General features: G+C 44.1%; 2 long non-coding RNA genes across 2 annotated transcripts in view; both read left to right on the top strand.

Annotated features, from left to right (window-relative positions):
- Nucleotides 1–17111, top strand: part of LOC138737400 (uncharacterized) — an 80881-nt gene extending 63770 nt beyond the window's left edge. The window contains exon 3 of the long non-coding RNA XR_011340882.1: nt 17030–17111. This is a non-coding gene — a long non-coding RNA (uncharacterized lncRNA). The remainder of the gene's footprint in view (nt 1–17029) is intronic.
- A 1697-nt stretch (nt 17112–18808) lies between these two features.
- LOC138737399 (uncharacterized) lies at nt 18809–21298 on the top strand. Its single transcript, XR_011340877.1, has 2 exons — nt 18809–18992; nt 21091–21298. It is a non-coding gene; the product is annotated as an uncharacterized lncRNA (long non-coding RNA).
- Nucleotides 21299–24010: the final 2712 nt, after the last annotated feature.

Here is a 24010-nt window from a genome sequence, read left to right as displayed (position 1 = left end):
GCCAGGGACGCAGTGCGCTCAAATAGCAAAAAGGGGACTAGGCATAAAGGTGTGCTGGGAACAGCCCATTATCAGCAGTGCCATGTGAAATCCGAGGGAATGTCACCATTTTCGGGGGAGCTGTCATCAAGACAATGACCACTAATATCATTTCAGGCTTCAGATCAGTGATCGCTAACTTCACCTCCGGTCTCAGCCATGTGCGAATACTGGGGACAGCCATCTTCTTTCGAGCCCAACATATTACCAACAGGAACGGTACAATGGTGTCTCTGAATCAGACCTAACCCTGGCCTCCATGTAGCTGGATTAGAACAGGCCTCATCAGCTGACACAATCGATGATGAACAATGAGGTAGATGGTCGCGTCACGGGTTGTTTGTTTGACACAGAGAGCAACAAAAGTTTTATCCACCTGGACTTCATAAAGTGCTGTGCACTGAAGGTGTCTCAGGAAAAGTGCCAAATATCTCTGGCATCTAAAGTCCAGTCTGCAGAGACGTATGGCTACTGTCGGGTAGACTTAAGGGTGCGGGGCAGGGAATATAGGGATTTTAAAATCATGGTAATGCCCAAACTCTGTGCACCGGTTAGTGTTAACTGGAAAGTGTATCGATGCAGTTTGATGGCCCACCCCCCCCCCCCCCCCCCACCGATCACAATGCAGATCGAGGAATTTGGCCCAACCAATGAGAGTAAGCTGGGCAGTATGTGTGGGCTGTCCCCCCTTCGGGTCCCTTCACCCCCACTATTTGAGCACTTATCAGAGAATTGCAGTACGATAGCCCCCAAAAGCTGGAGATATAGCCTGGAGGACAGAACGTTTCATTAAAACCAAAGTCCAGAGGCTGTTGGCTGAAGGCATCATTGAGCCCAGTAACACCCCCTGGTGAGCGTAGGTGCTGGTGGTAAAAGGGGTGGGGGGTCGGGAGAAGAACCGGATGGTAATAGACTACAGCCAGACTACGAATAGATTTATGTTACTGGATGCCTACTCCTTACCCCGAATCACCCACATAGTGATCAAGATAGCCCAATACAGGGTCTTCTCCACCATAGATCTTAAATCAGCATTCCATCAAATCCCAACCCGCCCAAAGGATAGGCTTTACATGGCTTCTGAAACTGACGGCTGATTGTATCAGTTCCTCAGGGTGCCATTTGGTCTGACAAATGGGGTATCAATGTTCCAAAGGGAGATTGATCGCATGGTGGATGATCACAAACTAAAGGCAATGTTACCATATTTGGATAATGTCACCATGACATGGAGGAACACGATATGAATCTAAGGGAATTCCTCGCCACGACAAAGATCCTAAACCTGACGTATAATCAGAAGAAGTGCGTGTTCCACACTTCACGGCTGACAATACTAGGATATGTGGTGGAGAGAGGGATTGAGTCCCTGTACTCTGAGAGAATACGTCCTCTTCGGGAACTCCCGTTGCTCCAGAACCTGAAAGCCCTTAAAAGCCTGTTATGCCCAATGGGTCCCCAATTACACAGACAAGGCCCAGCCATTATTAAAGACAACAGATTTTCCCCCGTCAGTGGAGGCTTGTAAAGCCTTCGAGGGCATCAAGGATGAGACTGCCATTGATGAATCCATCCCATTCGAAGTGGAAAGTGATGCCTCTGATGTTACCATAGCAGCCACACTGAATCAGGCAGGCAGGCCAGTGGCATTTTTCTCTAGAATACTCCAGGGCCCGGAACTCAGGCACTCGGCAAATGAGAAAGAAGCTCAGGCCATAGTGGAAGCTGTGCACCACCGGAGGCATTATTTGGATAGTAGACCATTTACTCTGCTGAAGGACCAGAGGGCCATCCCATTTATACTTGACAACAAACAGTGGGGTAAAATAAAAAATGATAAGATCATGCGGTGGAGAATCAAACTCTCCACGTTTAATTAGGAGATCTTATACCGGCCCAGGAAGCTTAACCAGCCACCCAATGCTCTATACCCAGAGAACGTGTACCAACATACAAGCGAATTGTCTGAAGTTCTGCATCTCAAGGCTGTATCACTTTGTGAGGCTAGAAATTTACCCTACTCAGTTGAGAAGATTCGGGAACTATGCTGTAACTGCTTGGTCAGTGCTGAATGCAAGCTGCATTTTTACAGACTGCATAGAGCCCAACTGATTAAGGAAACCCGTCCCTTCAAACATCTTAGTATGAACTTCAAGGGTCCCCTCCCATCCAATAACAGGAATCTGTACTTCCTGAATGTGGTGGATGAGTAATTCTGATTCCCGTTTGTTATCCCTTGTCCAAATATGACCGCATCTGTGGTCATCAAAGCACTCCAGACCATATTCACTATGTTTGGATACCCCAGATACATACACAGTGACATGAGTCAGGAGCTGCGACAGTATCTACAGGCAGTGGGAATAGTCAAGAGCAGAACTACTAGCTACAACCCCTGCGGGAATGGGGAAGTGGAAAGGGAGAACGGAACAATCTGAAGAGCAATCCAGTTGGCCCACACGTCAAAAGGGATGCCTGTCTCCCAGTGGCAGGAGGTACCTCTGGACCCGCTGCACACTACCAGGTTGTGCACAGCTACTAATGCCACCCCCAAGAGAAATTATTTTCTTTTCCCAGGAGGTCAGCATCCAGAACTACTATGGCAGTCTGGCTGACGACACTGGGGCCAGTAAACCTTTTCAGACATATTAGATCCCACAAGACAGATCCTCAGTGGAAAAAGTACATCTGGAACACATGAAACCACAATGCACATTTGTCCGGTACCAAGACAGGAGCGAGGACACTGTATCAGGCCGAGACCTGCCCCGGGCAGGGTACACTAACGCTGATCAGGTGACCCCAGAAGAACCAGTCGGTCAATCGACACAACGTCAATCTATGTCCCAGGGATTTGAAGTACTGAAAAGTATATCCAGCGTATAAGTCGACATCCATTTTTTTGAGAGATTTTTGATGGTTTCAAGGCTCGACTTACATGCTGAAATATATGGTATATCCTCCTGAAATCAAAAATATTCCTTCTCCACACAGAATCATCTGCAAAGTTCTTCTCCATTAACCTGCATTTCCTGTGATTTTCTGTGATTGCTTAAAACAGAGGGTGAATTACAAATCTGTAAAACATCTCTCAAATTTTTTTTGTATCCTTTAGCAGTCTTCCTATCTTCTTTTGTGAAATGAAGGCAGAACAAATAATTAAGTAATAGAGGGGCTCACAACAGTAACTAACGTCTGGATTTATGCTGGTTGCTTGGTGCAGTGAAGTTGGATAAGAACTGTTGCTACAAAAGTAAGGGTCAGTAATTTTTAAAGAGTGAGAAAAAGAGCTAACTGTTTAGCCATGACCTGGATTGTTGATCCTGTCCAAGAGTTTAATGAGACTTTCAGTTGAACACATGCTGCTTTCATATTTATTACTTTTGATTCATCAAACACATGAACTCAGAGCAGTATGATCAGTGTGTCTGAATCTTATTATCTTTTCTTTTCACAACTCTATCTTCATGTTCAACATAGCTTGTATCAGGAAACTAGTAGAAGTGGGGAACTGAGCCAGTAGCCTCCTACTTCACTGCTTCTATCAGTTTTGACCTGTTCATGGGACTAACTGACTACGTTAAGTTCACTGTTACGGCAAAGTAACAGGCAAAAGCAGAAAATTCAATAAGCTACAGCATGTCCAATGAAACATAAAAGACAGCATAACATTAGCAAAAACATACAGTAAATATTGTTTTGTGCAATTCTATACTGCTCCATAATATACATTTTTAGAAATTAAATGATATTATTATTACAAAATTATAGCCAATTTTCTACACACCAGAATAAGTACACATACTGCAAAGTCTAACACAGGGTGTCTCAAATTTGCTGAAAAGCTTGTGACCCCCAAATGACCCAAGGTCACATCATATCACAGAGCTTACTTCGGAAGGGAAACCAAACTGCAAATAAAGCACTGGCCCATGTCTGCTTCTGAACAGTGCTACATTAAGCACAAGTCAGGACAAATCTGTATACTCCTCAGCTATGGTGGAGGTCTATTAGATGCAGATCTGAGCATGCACTGAAATGGAGCTAATAAAGCACTGCAGATGAGCAGCTCACATTGCAGTCATTAAATTATTTAAAGCAAAAACCCTGCACTGATCTGAAATGTATATTTTACAGGAAAGTTATATTTCAAAAGCATTAAAGTATGAAAATATGAACAGCTGCTAGCTGTTTGAAGATGTTAATAGTTTCTAAATATAATATAGAAAATAAATCATAACATTCCACATTATTTCACTCTTCATTGAAAATCTAATTTTTGTTGCAATAGAAGCATCTTCAGGAGAAGATGGAGTGTGATGATGGGAGTCTAATGGTTCAATTGATGATATCAAAATGAAAAGAGAAAATTGAAACAAGAAAATCCCTTCTTCACAGTCTCTGTGAAAATGGTCAATCAGTTTCTCTGGTAGAAGGTTAATTAACTTGATCTTAGAACTTCTGAACTGAGTAGGAAGTAACTCTGGAATATCTTTGGAGGATGTGGAAGCTTTGCAGAGGGGGCTGAGGAGATTTACTAGGTGTTGTGTTGGGAAGAGTATCAGAGGGTTCACAAAGAGATGGGTCTGGACACAAGTGTTACAATCACACATAACTTTAATTAACACACAGGAGACAAACAGGGGAGAATGTCAAATGGTACTAGTGTAGTGGCTACTCCAGTAGAGCTACTAAATGAATACACCAGACAGTATTGGTCAGCAGACATTTTATTTGAATTTGCCTCCACTTTTAAACTCCTCCCAGCTTGGAACCAGAAGTGACATGCCCTGTGCCTGCCACTCACCTGCAGAGCTCATGTCTTTAAATAAAGATGACGCAAGCCCCATGCCTGCTTGAAGGTGCCCCAGTCTCCAGTGTGCTGCGACCTAGCCTATGGTGCCGTGCACGACCCCCCCTGGTGAAGTGAGTGAGCAGTGACCAGGCCCGCGGTGCTGTGCAGGCAATGGTTCAGCCCACTGCCCCACTACTCTAGGTTGCTATATTACTTAAACAACGATATAGACATTCACATCGGACCCAGATTGGATTCCAATAGCAGTGGCCATCTATACTCTACACGTTCACACATTTGAGTAAACACTAGACAGGGACTTTACACACACACACACACCCAGTTCCCTGTACCAACAGGGGTGTGGCTCTCTGCAAGGACTGATCTATCACAGTACTATGGCTCAGCTTCAGTGTCGTGCACACCTTACCCTTGACACTTCCAGTGATGTCCACAGTAGCGACCTGGCATGCAGAGATGTCCAGGACTTGGACCACAAGGCAGAGAGAGAAATGTGCTATGCATCAATGTTCTGATCTGGTATCTAGCCAATAATGACCCTAGGTGATTTAAATTAGCCAACAGCAAGGAGTACATTAATGGATTGCCTGAGTCCAACCTTGATTGGCAAGTGATGTGACTTCCAAATGAGTTTGGGACAGGGAGGACACATGACCACCTGCAATCCTCAATATTTGAAACAGGCACAGAGGCCTTGTTTTCCTCCACAATCCACATATAACACTAGGACACTGCATGGATTAGAGAACATGCCTTTTGAGGTTGGGTCCAGGAAAGATCCTCCAAGATAGAGTGGACAGCCAGCATCTGTTTCCCAGGGCAGAATCAGCAAACATCAGAGGACATAGGTACAAAGTGAAGGGAAGGAAGCTTAGGGGAGACATCAGGAGTACATTTTTTATACAGAGAATTCTGGGTACCTGGGATGCCTTGCCGAGGATGGTGGTGGAAGCTGAAACATTTAAGAGACTCTTAGACAGACACATGGATGAAAAGAAAATAGAGGGTAACAGGGTAGGGATGATACTATTTTTTTAAGGAACAACATTGAGGGCCAAAGGGCCTGTACTGTGCTGTAGTGTTCTATGTTCTATAGTTTTATCACACTCTCCACATCTGATCTCCCAATATCATTGGATTGTACAGCTCTGGTTTTCCTTTTGTGAAGTGAGCAATCAGCACCTTGATTCTGGTGACATTGAGTATGAGGCTGTTGTTGGTGGACCATTCATCCAAGTATTCAATCTCACTGCAGTATGACGATTCATCTCCCCTTTTTACGCAACCCACTATTGTGTTATCATCAGTGAACTTGTTGATGGTGTTGCTGTCCATACTGAGCCACACAGCCATAGATGTAAAGTGAGTAGAGCAGGGGGGCTAAGAATACATCCCTGTGGAGCTTTGGTACTGATAGGGATTGTGTAGGAGATATTCTTGCCAATCCTCACTGATTGTGGTCCAGAAATGAGGAAAACCAGGATTCAATTACACAATGAGGTAGGTGTTGAGTCCCAGGTCTTGGAGTTTGCTGATCAGTTTTGAGCAGATGATGGTGTTAAATGCCAAACTATAGTCAATTAAGAGCATCTTTTATTTTAGGGGTTTGTGTAGAGCCAGTGAGATAGCATCCCCCATAGATCTATTGCTCGATAAGCAAATTTGAATAGATCCATGTCGCCATTCAGACAGGACTTAATATGCTTCAAAATCAGCCTTTCAAAACACTTAATCACTGTTGATGTGAGTGCTACTGGTCAATAGTCATTTAGGCAGGTTACCACACTCTTCTTGGGCGCCGGTACGATCGACATCTGTTTGAAACAGGTGATTACCACGCCCTGCCAGAGTGAGTTGTTCAAGATATCCAGGAATACATTGACAAGTTTGTCAGCACAGATTTTTACTACTTGGCTGGGTATTCCAACCGGACCTGATACTTTCCTTGGATTCACTTTCCTGAAGACATCCTGCACGTCATCCTGGGTTACGGAGAGGAGAGGATTCATCAGGGGTCACTGAAGTCCATAGTGGCATTTATCCCCTGTTCTTGTGGCTGAATTGGCAATAAAAGGCATCGAATTTCTCTGAGAGAGAAGCTCTGCCATCTCTTACTGCACTGGATTTGAGTTTGTAGCAGGTTATATCATTTAGGCTCTGCCACATCCGTCAAGTATCATTCATTGATTCCATTTTGGTCCTTAAACTCCACTTGGCCTGGGAGATGGCTTTCCGAAGTTCATACCTGCTCCTTCTGTAGTGATTTGGATCTCTGGACTTAAATGCCTGTGATCTGTCTTTCAACAACGTTCTGGATTACATTGTTCATCCAAGGCTTCTGATTGGTCAAAACACTGAATGATTTGATGGGGCACACTCATGTACGGCTATTTTAATAAATTCTGTGACAGTCTGGTGTAATCATTCAGATCTTCAGTTGAATGCTTGAACACTGCTCAATCCGCTGACTCAAGGAAGTCCTGTAATTGATCTTCAGCCTCATGTGACCACCTTCTCGCTGTCCTGAACTCTGGAGCCTCTCTTTTTTGACTCTGTCTGTATGAAAGCAGAAGGAACATAGCCCAATGATTCATTTGCCAAAATGCGGTCTCGGGAAAGAACAGTAGGCCTTTCTTATCTTTTTGTGGCAGTGATCGAATGTGCTGGGAACTCTGGTGTAGCTGGTTACATGCTGGTGCTAGTTGGGCAAGGTTTTCTTGAGACAGGCCTGGTTATAGTTACCCATTAAGATTTGTAGTGCATCACGATGGGCCATCTCTTGTTTACTGACCACATCATGCAGTTCCATAAGAGCCTATTTGAAATCTGCATCACAAGAGACATAAACTCCAGTGAGAATCACTGATGAGAACGGGGGAGATGACAGGATCTGCATATAATCAAGATTTGTACTAAGGTATTAGAGCAGGAGGTTGACATAATGCCAACGTCCATGCACCACCCAGTATTAACGAAAAAGGACATTGCCCCTTCTCCCTTTTCCAGAATCCGAGTTACGTTTCAGTCTGTTAACGGTGAAACTCTCTAATTGGATAGCGGTGTCTGGTGTGTTCTGTTAGCCAGGTCTCGGTTCAGCAAACAGCTAAGATTTGTCCTGTCTCTGATAAAGCAGCTTTGCCCTCAGGTTGTTAAGTCGAGAGGCAACTTAATAAAAATGTACAAGATTATGAGAGGCATGGAGAGAGTGGATGGCCAACACATTTTCCTAGGCGGCAATGGTTAATACCAGAATGTTGAAGATCAGTAACTTTGCAGGTTGCACAGCATAGGAGGCAGAGATATGTATATAATAAAAGTTTCAGGCCTGAGCCATTGGGCAGGGCCTGAGATAAAATGAATTTTAAACCAGGGTCAAAAATCGTGGAAATAAAATTTAAGGTTGACATCACAAATTCTAAATTCCCTGTTATTTTCTGTTGTTTATGTCAACTTCATCTGGATTTTGCTGATAAAATTGTACAAGAAATGAGTATTAAAATGTTTGATGATTAGAAAATTAGTTTGAAAAATTGTGGAAGTGAAAAAAACCCTGCTTGTCACAACCTGTCAGAGAGTTGGGGTGGTTTCCCTTGGACACAACGGATAGGGAGATAATATATGAGGATGTGTAAATAAGGTGATTTAGACTCATTCAGGTGGAAACCTAATCTTGGAAGAAAGCTAAACAAAGTTTTTTGAAAAATCCAGTAGCTCCCACAATGTCCATAGGAAGCAAAGATATATAACCAATGTCAAAAGTGTCTTTTAGCTCATACCTTGATAAAGGGCTCAGAGCCTAAATATTGGTAATATATTTTTGCCTCCCATGGATGCTGCGGCAACCGCAGCAATTTTGTTTAAGATTATTTTATTGTCTTGTAATAAAACAGATGTAATATTGCACACAATTTCATTTAGTCCGCAGTAAGGCAGACAAACATTTGCCATCAGCAGAAATTGCCTGGTGTTTCTGACATTCAAAGAAAGAGAAGTAAAAAGGGAGCCCCTTCAGAGTTAATGATTGTCCGTGAATTCAACTCCATCACCCCTGCAGTCTCCTCAGGCACACAGCCTTCAGTCCAAACCACCAGAAACACAAATTCCAGATTAAAACCACCGACATGATCAGGAAGCCTTCAGTGCCCTCAGCACCCTTTCATATCCCATTTCCAAGCCAATCTCCAGCAGTCCGCAGCCTGGTGTGTGTCTTTTGACTGCAAGTCGCTAGCAGCCCACTGCTTGCCTGGGTTCCTTGCATCAATTCACCAATACTTAAGTTTTCTTCAACCACAGAGCCCCTCACTGGTCCACCGTGAAAGTCTGCAGATGTTGCAATTATAGTGAAAATACAGAAATGCTGGAGGAACTCAGCTGATCTTGAATAGTCCATAGGAGGTAAAGATATATTACTGGTATTTCTGACCTGAGCCCTTCCTCAGAGTATTAGTTAAAAAATAGAAAGACATCTGTACAAAAGGCTGGGGAAAAAAGGGAGGAATGGGAGGGGGAGGAGTGCAGACCAACAGACAGAAGTTTTTAATTGGATATGATAAGAGGACAGAAGAAAAGAAAGTGAGAAAAGATTTTGGTTCTATTAAAAGAGATAGAGGGAAAAGAAACAGAGCTAGAGTATGGGAGAAGGAAAGATAGAGCGGTGTGGTTTCAATGGAAACCGGAGATCTCAATGTGTATGATGGGATATGCCCAGATGGAATATGAGATATGGTCTCAGTCTGGAAGTGCATGTGACCATGGACAGACATGCCAGCAAGGGAATGGGATGAGGAATTGAAATGGGTGGCCACTGGAAATGCACACTATTGAGATGGACAGAGCAGAGGTGTTCTACGAAGCAACCTCCCAGTCTGTGTCTAGTTTCTCCAATATAGAGAAGACTACAACGGGAGTACTGGGTGCAGTAGATGACACCTGCAGATTCACAAGTGAAGTAGGAGGAAGTGAATATTGCCATATATTGGAGAGAACAAACTAATGAAAAGAGAATTTGGAAGAAAATGTAGCAAAGAAAAGACAAAAATCACTGAGGAGAAACAAACTGGGCAAACAAAAAGACTGGCAAGTCAGTTTAGATATCTGGATTGAAGTACAATTTCTGAGTTGCATTTATCCTAAGAAGCATAATCATATAAGCCTCAGAAAGAAAAAAAAAATGACTGAATTAAAGACTGCAGGCTCAAAAATGTTCACTCACACATCTGATTTATTGTTACCAGCGGGAAGTTTAAAATTTGCTCCTGCTGTCGTTGACAATAAATTGCACTCTACATGGGCATTTTCATGTTAACAGCCTTTAGAACTAGATCTTGTTTTTTTGAATTTGTTTTGGACCACCAGTCTTTACTGCATTGCAACCAACTGATTGTATAAAGATCCAAGCCAGGATGTGGATGGACAAAGGAAACTTCCTTATATGGCCATTATTACTTTTGTGACTCACTTAATCCATCGAAGTTAACTGCAATTGACATTTGAGTCAGAGAGAGCAGGTCTGATGCAAATCTTGTGCATCAGTGACCGAAATTGATTAGGACAATGTCTTGGAGATGCCCACATTTGGAAAACTATAAATTACAAGAAAGAAGACAAGAGGGAAATGCAAAAACTGTAGATACTGAAATCTTGAGCAAACAATGAGTTGATAGAGGAACTCAATGGGTCAGACAGTACCCAAAGGTGGAAATTGTCATCAATGCTTTGGGTCTGTGGTGGTCCACCACCGGCCTACTGCAGGGGGCAACCTCTGTACCTGCAGGAGTGTAAGGGGACAGGACAACACCTGGCCGGCTGTCAATCAGTCGGCCTGAATGGATCAAGCCTCACCCGGTCAGGTGTCAATCACCTTCTGGGATATAAGCCTGTGCCAGCCTCCCAAGGCCTCACTCAGAGTTGCTGCAGCCACAGTCAGCCTGGCTTTGTGGAAGTTTTTGTGGATTAAAGCCTGTTGTACAGTCTTTACCTTGTATGTGTCTGATTCTGTCTAACAGTGCACCACAGGGTCTGGGCCCTTCATAGAAACTTTTAAAAAAATTTAATTGAGACATACGCCACGGTAACAGGCCATTTCGGCCCACGGGTCCATGCCGCCCAATTTATACCCCATTAACCTATATCCTCAGTAGGTTTTGAATGGTGGGAGGAAACTGGAGCCCCCAGAGAAAACCCACGCAGACATGGGGAGAACGTACAAATTCCTTACAGACACCGAGAGGTTCAAATCCCGGACCAGTCCCGATTGCTGGTGCTATTGCGCTAACTGCCTCGCCATTTGTGCTGCCCCTTGATATGAATTTCCACCTAAAACATAAACTAACCATTTCTACCCGAGGATGCTGCCTGACCCATTGAGTTCTTCAAAGAAAGGTAATGATTTTGGCTCAAAAAGGTCTAAATATTGGATATTCTGAAGCTGTGAAGGGAGTGTATGAATATTTTACCCATTCATTCTCTAGATGTGAGAATTGCTTACAAAGTGTTTTATTGCTCATTTCTAAAATGTGTATGGGCCTTTCTTATAAAGCACTAGAGTTCTCAGTATTACGGTTGTGTTCAAGCCCCACTCTAGACATTTCAGCATGTAACCCTGAATTCTAATATAGTAGAGAGGGAATACTTTACTGTTAAAGGGACATCTGCTGGCATCTAGTTCCTGGATCAAAATCGATACTGTGGGAGGTACAGTTAGTGTAGCTGTTAGCGCAATACTATTACGGAGCCAGCGAACTGGGATTGAATCTGGTGCTGTCTGTAAGGAGTTTGTGCATTCTCCCCATGACCTCCGTGGATTTTCTGTGTGTGCTCCAGTTTTTTCCCACCCTCAAAAACAAATGGATTGGTAGGTTAATTAGGTGTAATTGAGTGGCACAGATTTCATGGGCTGGAAGGGCCTTACACTGTGCTGCATTGTTAAAATTTAAAAAAAATGAAGCTGAGCAGAATTGTGTTTAGAATTTAGGTTTTTAATCCACACAAATTGGCCACTTTGAACTTAAATAGTATTTTCTAGGGGGCCTGAAGTACTTTAGAGACCCTATGTCTGTGAAGTGTTAGACAAGTACATTTTATTCAAAGTTCAAGGTCCTTTTATTGTCATGTTATGAAACATAAAAATGTAATCTACATGAGCAATTCCCAGCGCCCTGAACAGTAAGAGAAAATTAAGCAAAAGAGAGTGCCTTCAAAGGAACTGAGTGTCTGTGGATCTCCCATATCCTCTGCAGCCACACAGACTCCTATTTGAGACACTGGCAGCCTGAGGTTCAGGTCCAAATCTTTGATACAATCAGGAAGCCTTCAGTGTCCAAGGCTTTTCGGGAGCCTTTCTTGCACTTAACACCCTCTCAAATCCCGGTTCTGACACCTGGTTCCCATGACCCAGTTTCCAGCAGCCCGCAGCCTGTGTGGGTCCTTCGACTGCAAGTCACCAGCAACCCACAGCCTGTGTGAAACCTGACTTAATATATATATGTATATGTATAATATATTCTACATCCTCTTGTCACTCCTAAGTATTGTACTTGAAATGAAATTCATTATTTATGTGCCAACCAGTGAGTGGTTGGCACTGAAAAGAGATTGGAAGTGTTCTAACCATCGGTTGAGGATGGAGATTTTGACGCTGAGGAGGACTTTGCCGTCTGAGCTGCGCAGCAGGCTTTGGACTTGGGGTGAGGGGCCGTACACAGCCTTTATAGCCTCATAAAAAGACCAATGTCCGCGCTGAGCTGGGTTCGTTTGGCGAGGCTAGTCCACCACTCATTTTGGATCTCCCGGAATTTGCGCTGAAGATGGCTGCATGCGCGACGGAAGGCTCGTTTCTTCTCTGGCCAGGACGGCTTTGTAAGGTGAGCCTGGTGGGCAGTTTGCTTCTTTGCCAGCAGCTCCTGGATTTCCTGGTTGTTTTCGTCAAACCAGCCCTTGTTTTTCCTGGAGGTGAAGCCCAGTATCTCTTCAGTGGATTGCACTATGGCAGTCTTCAGCTGATCCCAGAGGGTTTCAGGGGACGAGTCCGTGAGGCAGATTGCATCCTCGAGCTTTGCTTTGAGGTTTGCCTGGAAGTTTCCTCTCACTTCGTCTGACTGCAAGTTTCCAACATTGAACCTCTTTCTGGGGGCTTTACTGTTCCTGGACTTTGGCTTGAAGTGAAGGTTGAGCTTGCAGTGAACCAGCCGGTGGTCAGTGTGGCATTCCACGCTGGGCATGACCCTGGTGTGGAGCACATCTCGTTTGTCTCTTTCTCGCACCAGGACGTAGTCCAGGAGGTGCCAGTGTTTGGATCACGGATGCATCCAGGTAGTCTTAAGGCTGTCCCTCTGCTGAAAAAGGGTGTTTGTAATGACAAGCCGCTGTTCTGCGCAGAGCTCCAACAGGATATATAATATACAAAATATATAAAAATATACAAAAAGACATACCAAAAATGCCTTTTGAATTAAAGCCACATTTTACTAAGTTCAGTAAATCAACATTACAGATGATATGATTTTGTGTGATGCAAGGCAACCGATAACATGATCAAGTCAGCTCTGATTTTAAAAAATTGTAAAGGATTTTATAAAATGACTAATTTTACATGATTTTGCAAGAAATAATCAATATAGCATACTTATTATTGATGGTTATACAATTCTTTTTAAAATTTAGACAATCCCCATGTTGGTTTTCTGTGGTGTTACATTTAATGATATTGCACCCCTAACTTCAAACTTCACCCACCCATTGAAATATGATTTTTCTCTGGTCTCATTCATCGTTTCTTTTTCATTCTTATTTCTGATTATGCTAGTGTGGTGATATGACTGTATGCACTGGCTGGCCCACCCTCCGGGTGTCTCCCCGCATTAGCTCCTCCCTTAGTCCTGCCCATGTGACCCCAGACCATAAAGGTCGAGTCCCCTCTCCTTCCCACTCATTAGGGTTAGGGTTAGGGTTAGGCCAGCTGTCTCTAGCTCAATAAAGCCTATCGTTCCCCTCAGTCTTCTGTCTGCATCATTATTGGGGCTACCGATAGCGCGCAACAGCTAGATTCCGTTATGAATTTCTTGATGAACTGTTCATAAAAAGGCAGTGCTACTGGAGGTGATGGTGTTATAGAGGCGCTGCCGTTGGTGTAGAACCAAGAGTGCGGGGAGTGGAGACAAAGCGCTGTTCTACAGGGTCCTACTGCCCAGTCCTGATACCAACAGCACTGTATGGGCTTTAAGTGGTTTGTTAAAGGAGCCAATAGGGTTTTTGTTTAAATCCTACAACCAGAGATCTCTGCCCAAGATGGTAGCGCCTGCACTGAGCAGTGTACCATGAGGGATTGCAGACTCTGGGGTAGCAGTGGCCCGGCACAGGCCACCAGAAACAGGGAAACATCCTACTTTTCAAAGTAGAAGCTTGGGAGATGACCAAAGGTGCAGACCAGCGAGGGGCTAAGTGGCTGAAGGATCCACATAGGCTGTGGGTTTTTGGTGACTTGTGGTCCAAGGACCCACACAGGTGTTGGCTGTTGGAGACTAGCATATGGGAACCAAGTATTGGAACCAGGATTCAAGAGGGTGCTGAGGGCAAGAAGCCTTTTTGAAGGGCCTTGAGCACTGAAGGATTCCTGATTGCATCAGAGGTTTGAACTGGAGCCCAGACTTCTGCTGATAGGCTGCAGAAGGATTGGAGGTGAATCAACAGACACTCAAAATCTCTAATCCTTTCTCCTACTGTTAGGAGCACCGGGCAATGCTCATGGCAACCCTTTGTTTGCCTTATGCCAGACAAATGTTGAAGTATATCATGTAAATTACATTTTAATATATTATTACATGACAACAAAATGGACCTTATCCTTTGAATCATTTTGATTCACATTTTTTTACATTATTACATTTACATTATAACTCTCTGCAACTGGATCCTTGACTTCCTCATTGGAAAACCACAATCAATATGAATTGGAAACAACGTCTCCTCCTCAATGACAATCAAGACAGGTGCACCTCAAGGATCAGTGCTTTGCCCACTGCCCTACTCACTCTGCTTACGTCTGTGTGACTAGGCACAATTCAAATGCCAATAACACTATGGTTATTGGCAGAAACACAGACAGCAATGAAGAAGCAAACAGGAGGGAAATAAATCAGCTTGTTGAGTGTCGTCACAACAGACTCAACATTAGCAAAACTAAGAAGCCCATTGTGGAATTCAAGATGAAACTAGGAGAACATGAACCAGTCCTCATTGAGGGGTCAGCAGTGGAGAAGGTCAAGAACATCAAATTCCTGAGTGTCAACATCTCTGATGATCTCTCTTGGGGCCTTAATGTCAATGTAATCATTGAGAAGGCTCACCAGTGGCTATACTTCAAGAGGAATTTGAAGAGATTTGATATGTCACCAAAGACTCTCGAAAATTTCTACAGACATTCTGTCTGTATTCTGTCTGGTTTAATCATTGTCTGGTATGGACGTGCCAATGCACAGGACAGGAAAAAACTCCAGAGAGTTGTTAACTCAGCCAGCGGCATCATGGACACCAGTCTTTACTCCATCGAGGACTTGACAAGAGGCGGGGTCTTAAGAAAGCAGCCTCTATCCTCGAGGACCCTCACCACCCAAGCCATGCCCTCTTCACTCTGCTACCAGCAGAAAAGAGGAACAGAGGCCTGAAGATGAGCATCCAGTGGCACAAGGACAGCTTCTTCCCCTCTGCCATCAGATTTCTGAATGGACAATGAACCACAGACATTACCTTTCTTCCACTATTTATTTATTTTTGAAATATTATTTATTGTAGCGGGGTTGATACGGTTATAGCTTGAGGTTAAAAGAAGACTCGTACACAAAGGGAGTGTAATCAACACTGGCTTTATTGGGCTGCGGCTCTAACCTTTATAGGCAGCTGGCCATGTCACCACCATGGTGTGGCTTGAACAGGTTGGCTGCTGATTAGCTGTCCCGGATGCACGGGCCCGATTGGACCCCCAGCAATCCGCTTGCAGTGATTGGTGGATTCGTCCGCTATTCCTACGGCCTATAGAAACGGGCATCTCATCCCGCATGCTGTCTACCCAATCGTCATGTTCGACGGGCTGCTACATTATAGCAATGTAGCTGCAATGCTGCAGAAATACAATGAATGTCATGACATGTTCACGGTAATAAATTCTGATTCTGAACTTGATTGACTCATCAAGCTTGTCTGACCACTACCATTCATCTGACCAACTTCTCCCTGTCACAGATCTCCCACAATTTGTGAAAGTGTTGGTCTCTTGTCATATGGGTGCAGGCCACTCACCAGAACATCCCTAAAGATCTCATTTTCACAAAGAGAATAAGGAGCATAAAGGCGCTTGGCATCCATTTAAAGGACAACCTATTCAAGATGCTCCACACCTTCACATTAGCCACTTCCAAAGGAGGTTGAGGAGGACAAGGCTACCAGCCTCCATCCCAACAACTTCCTACAGGAGCACAATAGAGAATGCGTAGCTGGCTGTATCATAGTGTCCTATGGTAGCTGCAGTGCATAAGATCAGAGGTTAATATGGAGTGTGACTAAAGCTGCTGAGAAAATCACTGGTGTCTCCCTTTCCTCTATTGGCGATATCTACAGCAGTGCTTAAAAGAGGGCTCAGATAATCACTGAGGTCCCTTATCATCCAGCCCACAGTATTTTGAGCCAAAATCTTCAAGGAAGAGATACAGGAGCATAAAAACCAGGACTGCCAGGCTGAGAAACAGTTTCTTCCTGAAGGAAGAATAATTCAAGAAACCAACAAATTATTGATTTATTTAGGATAATTATGTATATTTGTCATTTTGTGCGTAGGGTACACATATATGCCCTACTCACAAAACAACTACTGCACCACTCATTGATTCAAGTCAGGTGGACCTTAGAGGTCCTTTGGAGGCATCTTTCAGAGTAAGGGTAGCATTCTCCCCAGTGTCTTGGCCAATAAATCTTTCTTTTCTTTCTCGCTATTGACTAATTTACCACAAAATATAGCATGGTATTTTACTGGTATGCTAAATTCGTTATACATTAATTTTTCCCCAACATCAAAGAAGTGGGAGAAGATGGTCAGGAAGGTATCAGCAGATAAAAGGTAATGGATGGTAAATGGAATGATGAAACGTCACTGAACTATAATAGTAATTGTGTTTCTTTCTCCAGGGATGCTATCCGGCCGCTGAAAATTTGCAGTTTTTTTTTGTTTCTCTTTTTTAGGTAAGCCAATAGCTATTTCAATTTTAAAATGTTGAGGTCATTGGAATGCATTCAATATCATCTAACTGGTAATTATTAACCTGTTTCTTCTCTTCATAGTCATTCTTTCCTCTCCTCTCCAGTGTAGCCCTCAGGCCCTCATCCAACCATTCTGTATTTGCTACAAGGGGAAAAATAACAAATTCTTGGCTGACGACTGTAGCGTGAATAAAAGCTCTCACGACTGGAGGGAGAACAAATGCTTTTATTAGCTTATAACAAGGCGTAGGGTCTCGCAGTAGTCTTTGGAAGAGTTCTAGGTTTAGGTGGGAAACAAGGGTTATATGTGAGCAGAAGGGGGCGGAGCCAACCATCAGCACAACACACTACCAGAGAATCCCAGTTCAATGCATTCACCCCTTCCTGTAGAATTTAGGGTCTGTGAATGAAGAGAGAGAACATGGATTCAGAAAAAGAGTAGAAAAATATAGTGTTATTTTCAAATTTACAAATTTAAGCAGTCTGGAGATCCTGGTGGAGTGCCTTAGCACCGGGGGACCTTGGACTCCTTGGGTCTCCTGGTCCCCTTGTGAGGAGGAGTGGCAGGTGGGGTCTCCGGTTCAACTGTGGAGGGAGATGCACTTTCCTCCTGAACCAGATCCCCTGAGGCCCTTACAGGGGTTGGCGAGAATGAGCTCCATGGTTTGCAGGGCACTTGAGGAAAAGGACCCTCTATACCAGCGGGTGCCAGGTCCCTGATGGAAACGGTGTCCTCTCTGCCATCCGGGTACTCCACATAGACATACGTGGGATTGGCATGGAGAAGTTTCACCCTTCCACCAGGGGGGTCAGTTTTGCTTCTCCTCATGTGCTTCCTGAGAAGGACTGGATTGGTGAGCCAGGTTGGGAGTGTAGTTTTGAAATTGAATAGGAGCTTGTGAGGAATAGTGTTGGTCGCGGCACATAGTAGTGACTGGATGGAATGGAATGCCATAGGGAAGACTTCCTGCCAGCGAGAGTCTGGAAGGCCTTTTGACTTAAGGACCAGTTTGATAGCCTTCCAGATTGTGGCATTCCCCTTTTCAACCTGCCCATTCCCCTGGGGGTTGTAGCTCATAGTCCTGCTGGTTGTGAGGCCCCTTGTCAACAGGTACTGATGTAGCTCATCAGTCATAAAAGACGAGACTCGGTCGCTATGAACATAGCTGGGACACCCAAACAGGGCAAAAATGGAATCTAGGACCTTTATGACTGACGAGGTGGACATGTCTGGACATGGAATGGTGAATGGGAAGTGGGAGTACTCATCAATGATAAAGTGTTCCAGTTCATGGAGGGGAAAGGTCCCTTAAAATCGACATTGAGCTGTTCGAAGGGCCTGAATGACTTCATCAGGTGTGCCTTTGTGGGGCGATAGAAGTGAGGCTTGCACTCCATGCATACATAGCAAGATATGGTCATTTCCCTGACGTCTTCCATAGAGTAGGGCAGATTGTGTGTCTTGACAAAATGAGCCATGCGGGTAACCCCTGGATAGCAGAACTCATTATGCAGACACTGCAGTTGGCCGGTGTGTGCAGAGGCACAGTTACCTCTGGATAAGGCATCTGGAGGCTCATTAAGGGCTCCTGGCCAATAGGCAATGTCACAATTGTAGGTGGAGAGGTCGACCCTCCACCTAGTAATTTTGTCTTTTTTTTGATTTTGCCCCTCTTGACATTATTAAACATGATTGTGACAAAATGCTGGTCAGCGAGGAGCATACATTTCCTACCAGCCAGGTAGTGTCTCCAGTGCCTCACAGCTTCTACAATGGCTCAAGCTTCCTTTTTCACAGATGGATTCCAGAACTCATGACCTTGCAGCCTGCCCACCTGGTTGAGGGTAGCGGCCAGGACTACGTCTGAAGCATTGCTTTCCTCTTGGGAAGGTACGTTCTTTTCCACCGCGTGTATGGTGGCTTTCACATTGGTAGTTAAAAGCCGTTTGGGCTTCAGCTGAGAGGGGGAAGATAGTGTCTTTTAAGAGAGGGTGAACCTTATCAGTGTATTGAGGAATCCATTGGGCGCAATATGAAAAAAAAACCCAGGTATCTCCTCAAAGACTTTGTGGTCCTGGGAATGGAGAGTTTTAACAGGGGGCGTATCCTATCGGGATCGGGACCAATGATTCCATTCTCCAACATGTAACCAAGGATAGTCAGGTTTAGTCTTGCACTTGTTAAAGTTATAAGTGAGGTTCAGGGCTTTTGCCGAATGGAGAAAACTCTAGAGGTTGGCATCATGGTCTTCCAAGGTATGGCCACAGATAGTGATATATCAAGGTAGGGGAAGGTAGTTTTCAACCCATACTCATCCACCATTCTGTCCACCTGCCTCCAGAAGATAGAAACCCCATTAGTGATACCGAAAGGCATCCTCCATAATTGATAGAGATGACCGTTAGTCTCAAATGTTGTATATGGACTATCCTCGGAACTGATTGGCAGCTGGTGATAAGCATTTTTCAGGTTGATGGTCGAATAGACACGATTCTGTGCAATATCATTCACCATGTCCGAAATTCAAGAAAGGGGGTATGCGTGCGTCCAGGAATGTGTACCATTTTGGCTATAGTCAATTACTAGCCTGGACTTGTTTTCTCCTTTTACCACTACCACTTGCGCTCTCCATGGGCTGGTGCTAGGTTCAATGATACTGTCATTGAGCAGACATTGTGTCTCAGACATTATGAAATCGTGGTCTGCTGTGCTGTACCTCCTGCTCTTGGTAGCAATAGGTTTGAAGTCCAAGGACAGATTCGGGAAGAGAGGTGGGCAGGGGGTGGGGAGGCTTCTTGTGAGTTCTGATTTTAGGGGTCCTCCGTTCCAAACCATTACAGGGAGGATGGGACCAGAATACTCCAAGGTCACGCTTTTAAGATGACAGAGGAAGTTCAGACCCAACAACACCAGAGTGCAGAATTCATCAAATACATTCAGGCGAATCTTACAGAACTCCCCCTTCAAATGACAGATGTTCTATATAATGTTGTTGAATACGTGTAGAATGCGAATGAGACTCAAGGAATATGTAGTAATTGGAAGGATACATCTTTAGGTTGTACTCTTGCACAGTCCATGAGTCTATGAAGTTTTCAGTAGAGCTTGTGTCGATTAAGCATTTAGTGGAATGTCTGTTTATTTTCAGTCACTATGGAGTTGCTGAGCTGGTGAGGTCTATCCTGATCTAGAACCATTGATGCTAGGACCCCAGAGACCCCATTCTCCTCACTCGAGTGGTCCCCCACCATCCTGGGTTGCCCTTGTTACAAGCCCAAAGGACCCCAAAACTCAGCAGCAATAGACATTCACCAAAACAAGTGGTTTTCAAAACAAAAGTTATTTTTAATCAACTTCAAACATGAAAATAGAATCAAACTTTAACTTAACTCTATTCTTATACTATACTCTATACTAACCCAAATTACCCCCTTCTAATTCTAAGTGCACATGTATGTAATGTGTGTGTAAATTCAAGAAAAGTTCTTTGATTCACAGTTCAATCTCCCTTCTCCTTCTTCCAAGTTCTCTGGTTGCAGACACTCACCATACTGTGGACAGAATTTAACATGTATAAAGTTCACCAGGTTTGATGCTTGAAAGATAAATGTTTACTGCTCATGAAGGTTCTTGTAGGGTTTGCAGAGAGAGTTATTTGTTGCTCCAGGTTTTCCACAACTGAAGTACCACCACTAGTCACCTCAGGGACTCACTGATGAAACTTGCCCCATCAAGGTCTTCTAGATGGTAACCTCTTTCTTCAAGCTACCACAGAGTTCCATTCCTTCCTCTATTTCAAGAGAAACGTCAGACAGATAGCACTTCCAGTCATCTACTGCTCTGGAACTTGCTTTCATCAGTTTCAAACAGTTTTCCCTAGATTGCACTTTTCAGTTACTTAACAGTGTCCAACACACTGACTGACTGACTGACTGAATGAGCTGTTAACTCAACTCTCTCTCTCTCTTTTCGAACTGAAACTCCAAAGAGAGCATGTGACTCATGTCTTGCAAATCCCCCATCGTCTCCAGCAAACAACAGGAGTCCTTTCTTCTGCTTCCATCTGTTGTTAGATCAACAAAATCCAGAAGTGAGCACGCAGAAAGGGTACTGATAGACAGCATGACTCCATCAAGACAATGGTCAAGCATTTTATGAAGTCAGTTCAATTAACACCTACTTGTGAAATCTCCAGAGATCTTGCAATGTGATTCTTCAGTCTTTCAAATAAGATCTGTTTTAAAATGTGTGTATGTATGTGACCTACTCTAAATCTTATAAATTCTCCTCAAATATTAATATTGTTACACCCTGCGAGGGTAAGATGGCATTGGCCTCATGGCGTGGCAAGATGCCTGTCCTTCTTCCTCCTCTGACAAAGATGGTGCCAAGTTTGAATTTGGGTCACAGAAAGATGGCCGCCAAGCCTTTTCGCGCCGTTCCCTCACTACCACTGCCACCTTCCATCTTACTTCCTGAATGTAATTGACAAGTACTCCCTGTTCCCTTTTGCCATTCCCTGTCTGGATACGACCTTGGCCACGGTGATAAAGGCTCTATGCAGTATCTTCACTCTGTTCGGGCACCCTGATTACATCCACAGCGATCGGGAGACCTCGTTCATGAGTGAGGAGCTGCGGCAGTATTTTCTGGCCAGAGGCATAGCCACCAGTAGGACCACCAGCTATAACTCCAGGGAAAATGGCCAGGTGGAGAGGGAAAACGCCAGTGTCAAAGGCTGTGCTCCTGGCCCTGAAGTCTAGGGATCTACCAGTGTCTCACTAGCAGGATGTCCTGCCAGAGGCATTACATGCCATCCGATCCCTCCTGTGCACTGCTACAAACACCACCCCACATGATCGCATGTTTGCCTTCCCCAGGAAGTCGCCAATGGGCCCTCAGTCCCCTCCTGGTTGGCGATGCCAGGCCCGGTCCTGCTCCGGAGACATGTGAGTGTCCATAAAGCTAACCCATTGGTTGAGGAAGTACACCTCATCCATGCTAACCCTCAGTAAGCTTTCGTGAGGAACCCCAATATCCACGAGGATACAGTACCTGTCTGGGATCTAGCACATGCTGGAGAGCTCGGAACCACCCCATATACCCCTGACCATGCAGAGTTTATCACCACACCACAATGGGATACCACCCCCTGCGGACCTCACTCCGACAGCTCCGGCTCCCCTCAGGGCAGTGTCCCCATCTCCCTTTCATACCGTTTCTGGAAACACCCCAACACAGATAACACCCTCTCCACATAGTCAGATGGTGCCCCATTCCTTAACACTCAGCTGGCGGAACAGCAAACCACCCCCATCCCTGCTCCCCACAGGTCCCACAGACAGAGGAGGTCACTAGTGCGACTGAATCTTTAGTCTTGGCAGTTTTCTTTGTTGTTCAATAACTGGGTGGGGGGGGGGCAGGGAAGGTTCTGTTTTAAAAGGAGGGATGAATATGGTGATATGTTTCCTTCGTTGTATATAGTTATGATTGACTACTGTATATATGGAGCTGGCCCGCCCATTGATGACTCATGCCCTATGGCTCCTCCCCCGTGGTCCTGGGCCATAAAGGTCGAGCCACCTCTCCCTTCCCACCATTCCTATACCTGGATCTGGGCCAGCAAGGTTCTTCTGTACATTAAAGTCGATTGTTCCCTCTGCCTAGTCTTTGTAGTTACTGGTAGTGCACTACACTTAGTATCTCAGAACAGAGTGATATTTCACATTTAAAATGGTGTTCTATGCTCCACGAACACCTATATTTGAAACCTCCTTGAACCGCACAATTCCCTGACCTTTGCCTTCTTCTAATTTCATCTTTTGACAGTCCGATTTTCAATTGTGAGATCATTAGAAACCTTGTGATTACTTTTCCTGGCACGCACTTCAACAGAATGTTTTGTTGGCCTTTTATTTCTTTCAAGTATTTTTGGATGCCTCACAGGTGTCATAGCTCACCATGAGCCACATTTTCAGAATTATAGACACACGGCATGGAAACAGATCTTCTGGACTGTTAAATCCACACTGACCATCAAGTCAGCATCTGTGGACTTCCATGTTTCACACCAACCATCAAGCACCACACTTTTACACTCATCCTGCTCTCACCTATTTTATTCTCCCCACATTCTCATCAACTTCCCCCAAGATTCTATCACTCATCTCCAGATTAAAGGCAATTTTCTGTGGCCAATTAACCTTCCGACCTACAGCTCATAGGCTACCCTTTGCTGTTAGGTGGAGCACAGCATCAGGAATCAACCATTTCAAGAAATTATAAGGTTTATTTGATACTACTCTTGTGAAATGCTTCAGGGTGTTTTACTGTGCTAAAGGTGCCATTTAAATCCAAATAAGATTGTCTTGTTCTAATAAGCTTCAAAGAGATCAGCAATTTAGTTGCATGGTTTTGAAGTTTTATTGTGTTATCTGCTTGTAATTGATAAATTAATTCTGACAAATATAACATTAGGAATATAAAAAGGGGAACATTTGAACATTAATATATTCTAAAAGAGGGTGATTATGCAAATAATGAAAAGGTACTCCATAATGATTGTGCAGAGAACAAGGTAATGCAATGAAGGTGACTGATGAAAGTTAAAGAGAAAGATTTAGAGGTACAATTGTTGGTGTCTGCAAAAATTCTTATGCCCCCTCCCCTGGCTACTTACTGGATTCCACACATGGCTGTAATTTTATGCAGATTGCTCATCAGTTCCTCCGGAGGTAAACAAAGTAAATGGCTGGGTTTTGTTATTACATGACTATGACAACTGCTTGCATCAACAAACAATGGGCTGAGAGTCCCACAAGATAAGTAGAAGAAAGACATCTGTTAATGTCCCTCTTTTGAAATTCAAGATAGCTCAAATAGATGAGAAGCAATTCTTCTCTGCACAT

Source organism: Narcine bancroftii, chromosome 6 (assembly GCF_036971445.1).
Source record: "Narcine bancroftii isolate sNarBan1 chromosome 6, sNarBan1.hap1, whole genome shotgun sequence".
Classification (NCBI taxonomy): domain Eukaryota; kingdom Metazoa; phylum Chordata; class Chondrichthyes; order Torpediniformes; family Narcinidae; genus Narcine; species Narcine bancroftii.
The sequence above is the reverse complement of the archived record's forward strand: the minus strand, read 5'-3'. Positions and strand labels throughout refer to the sequence as shown.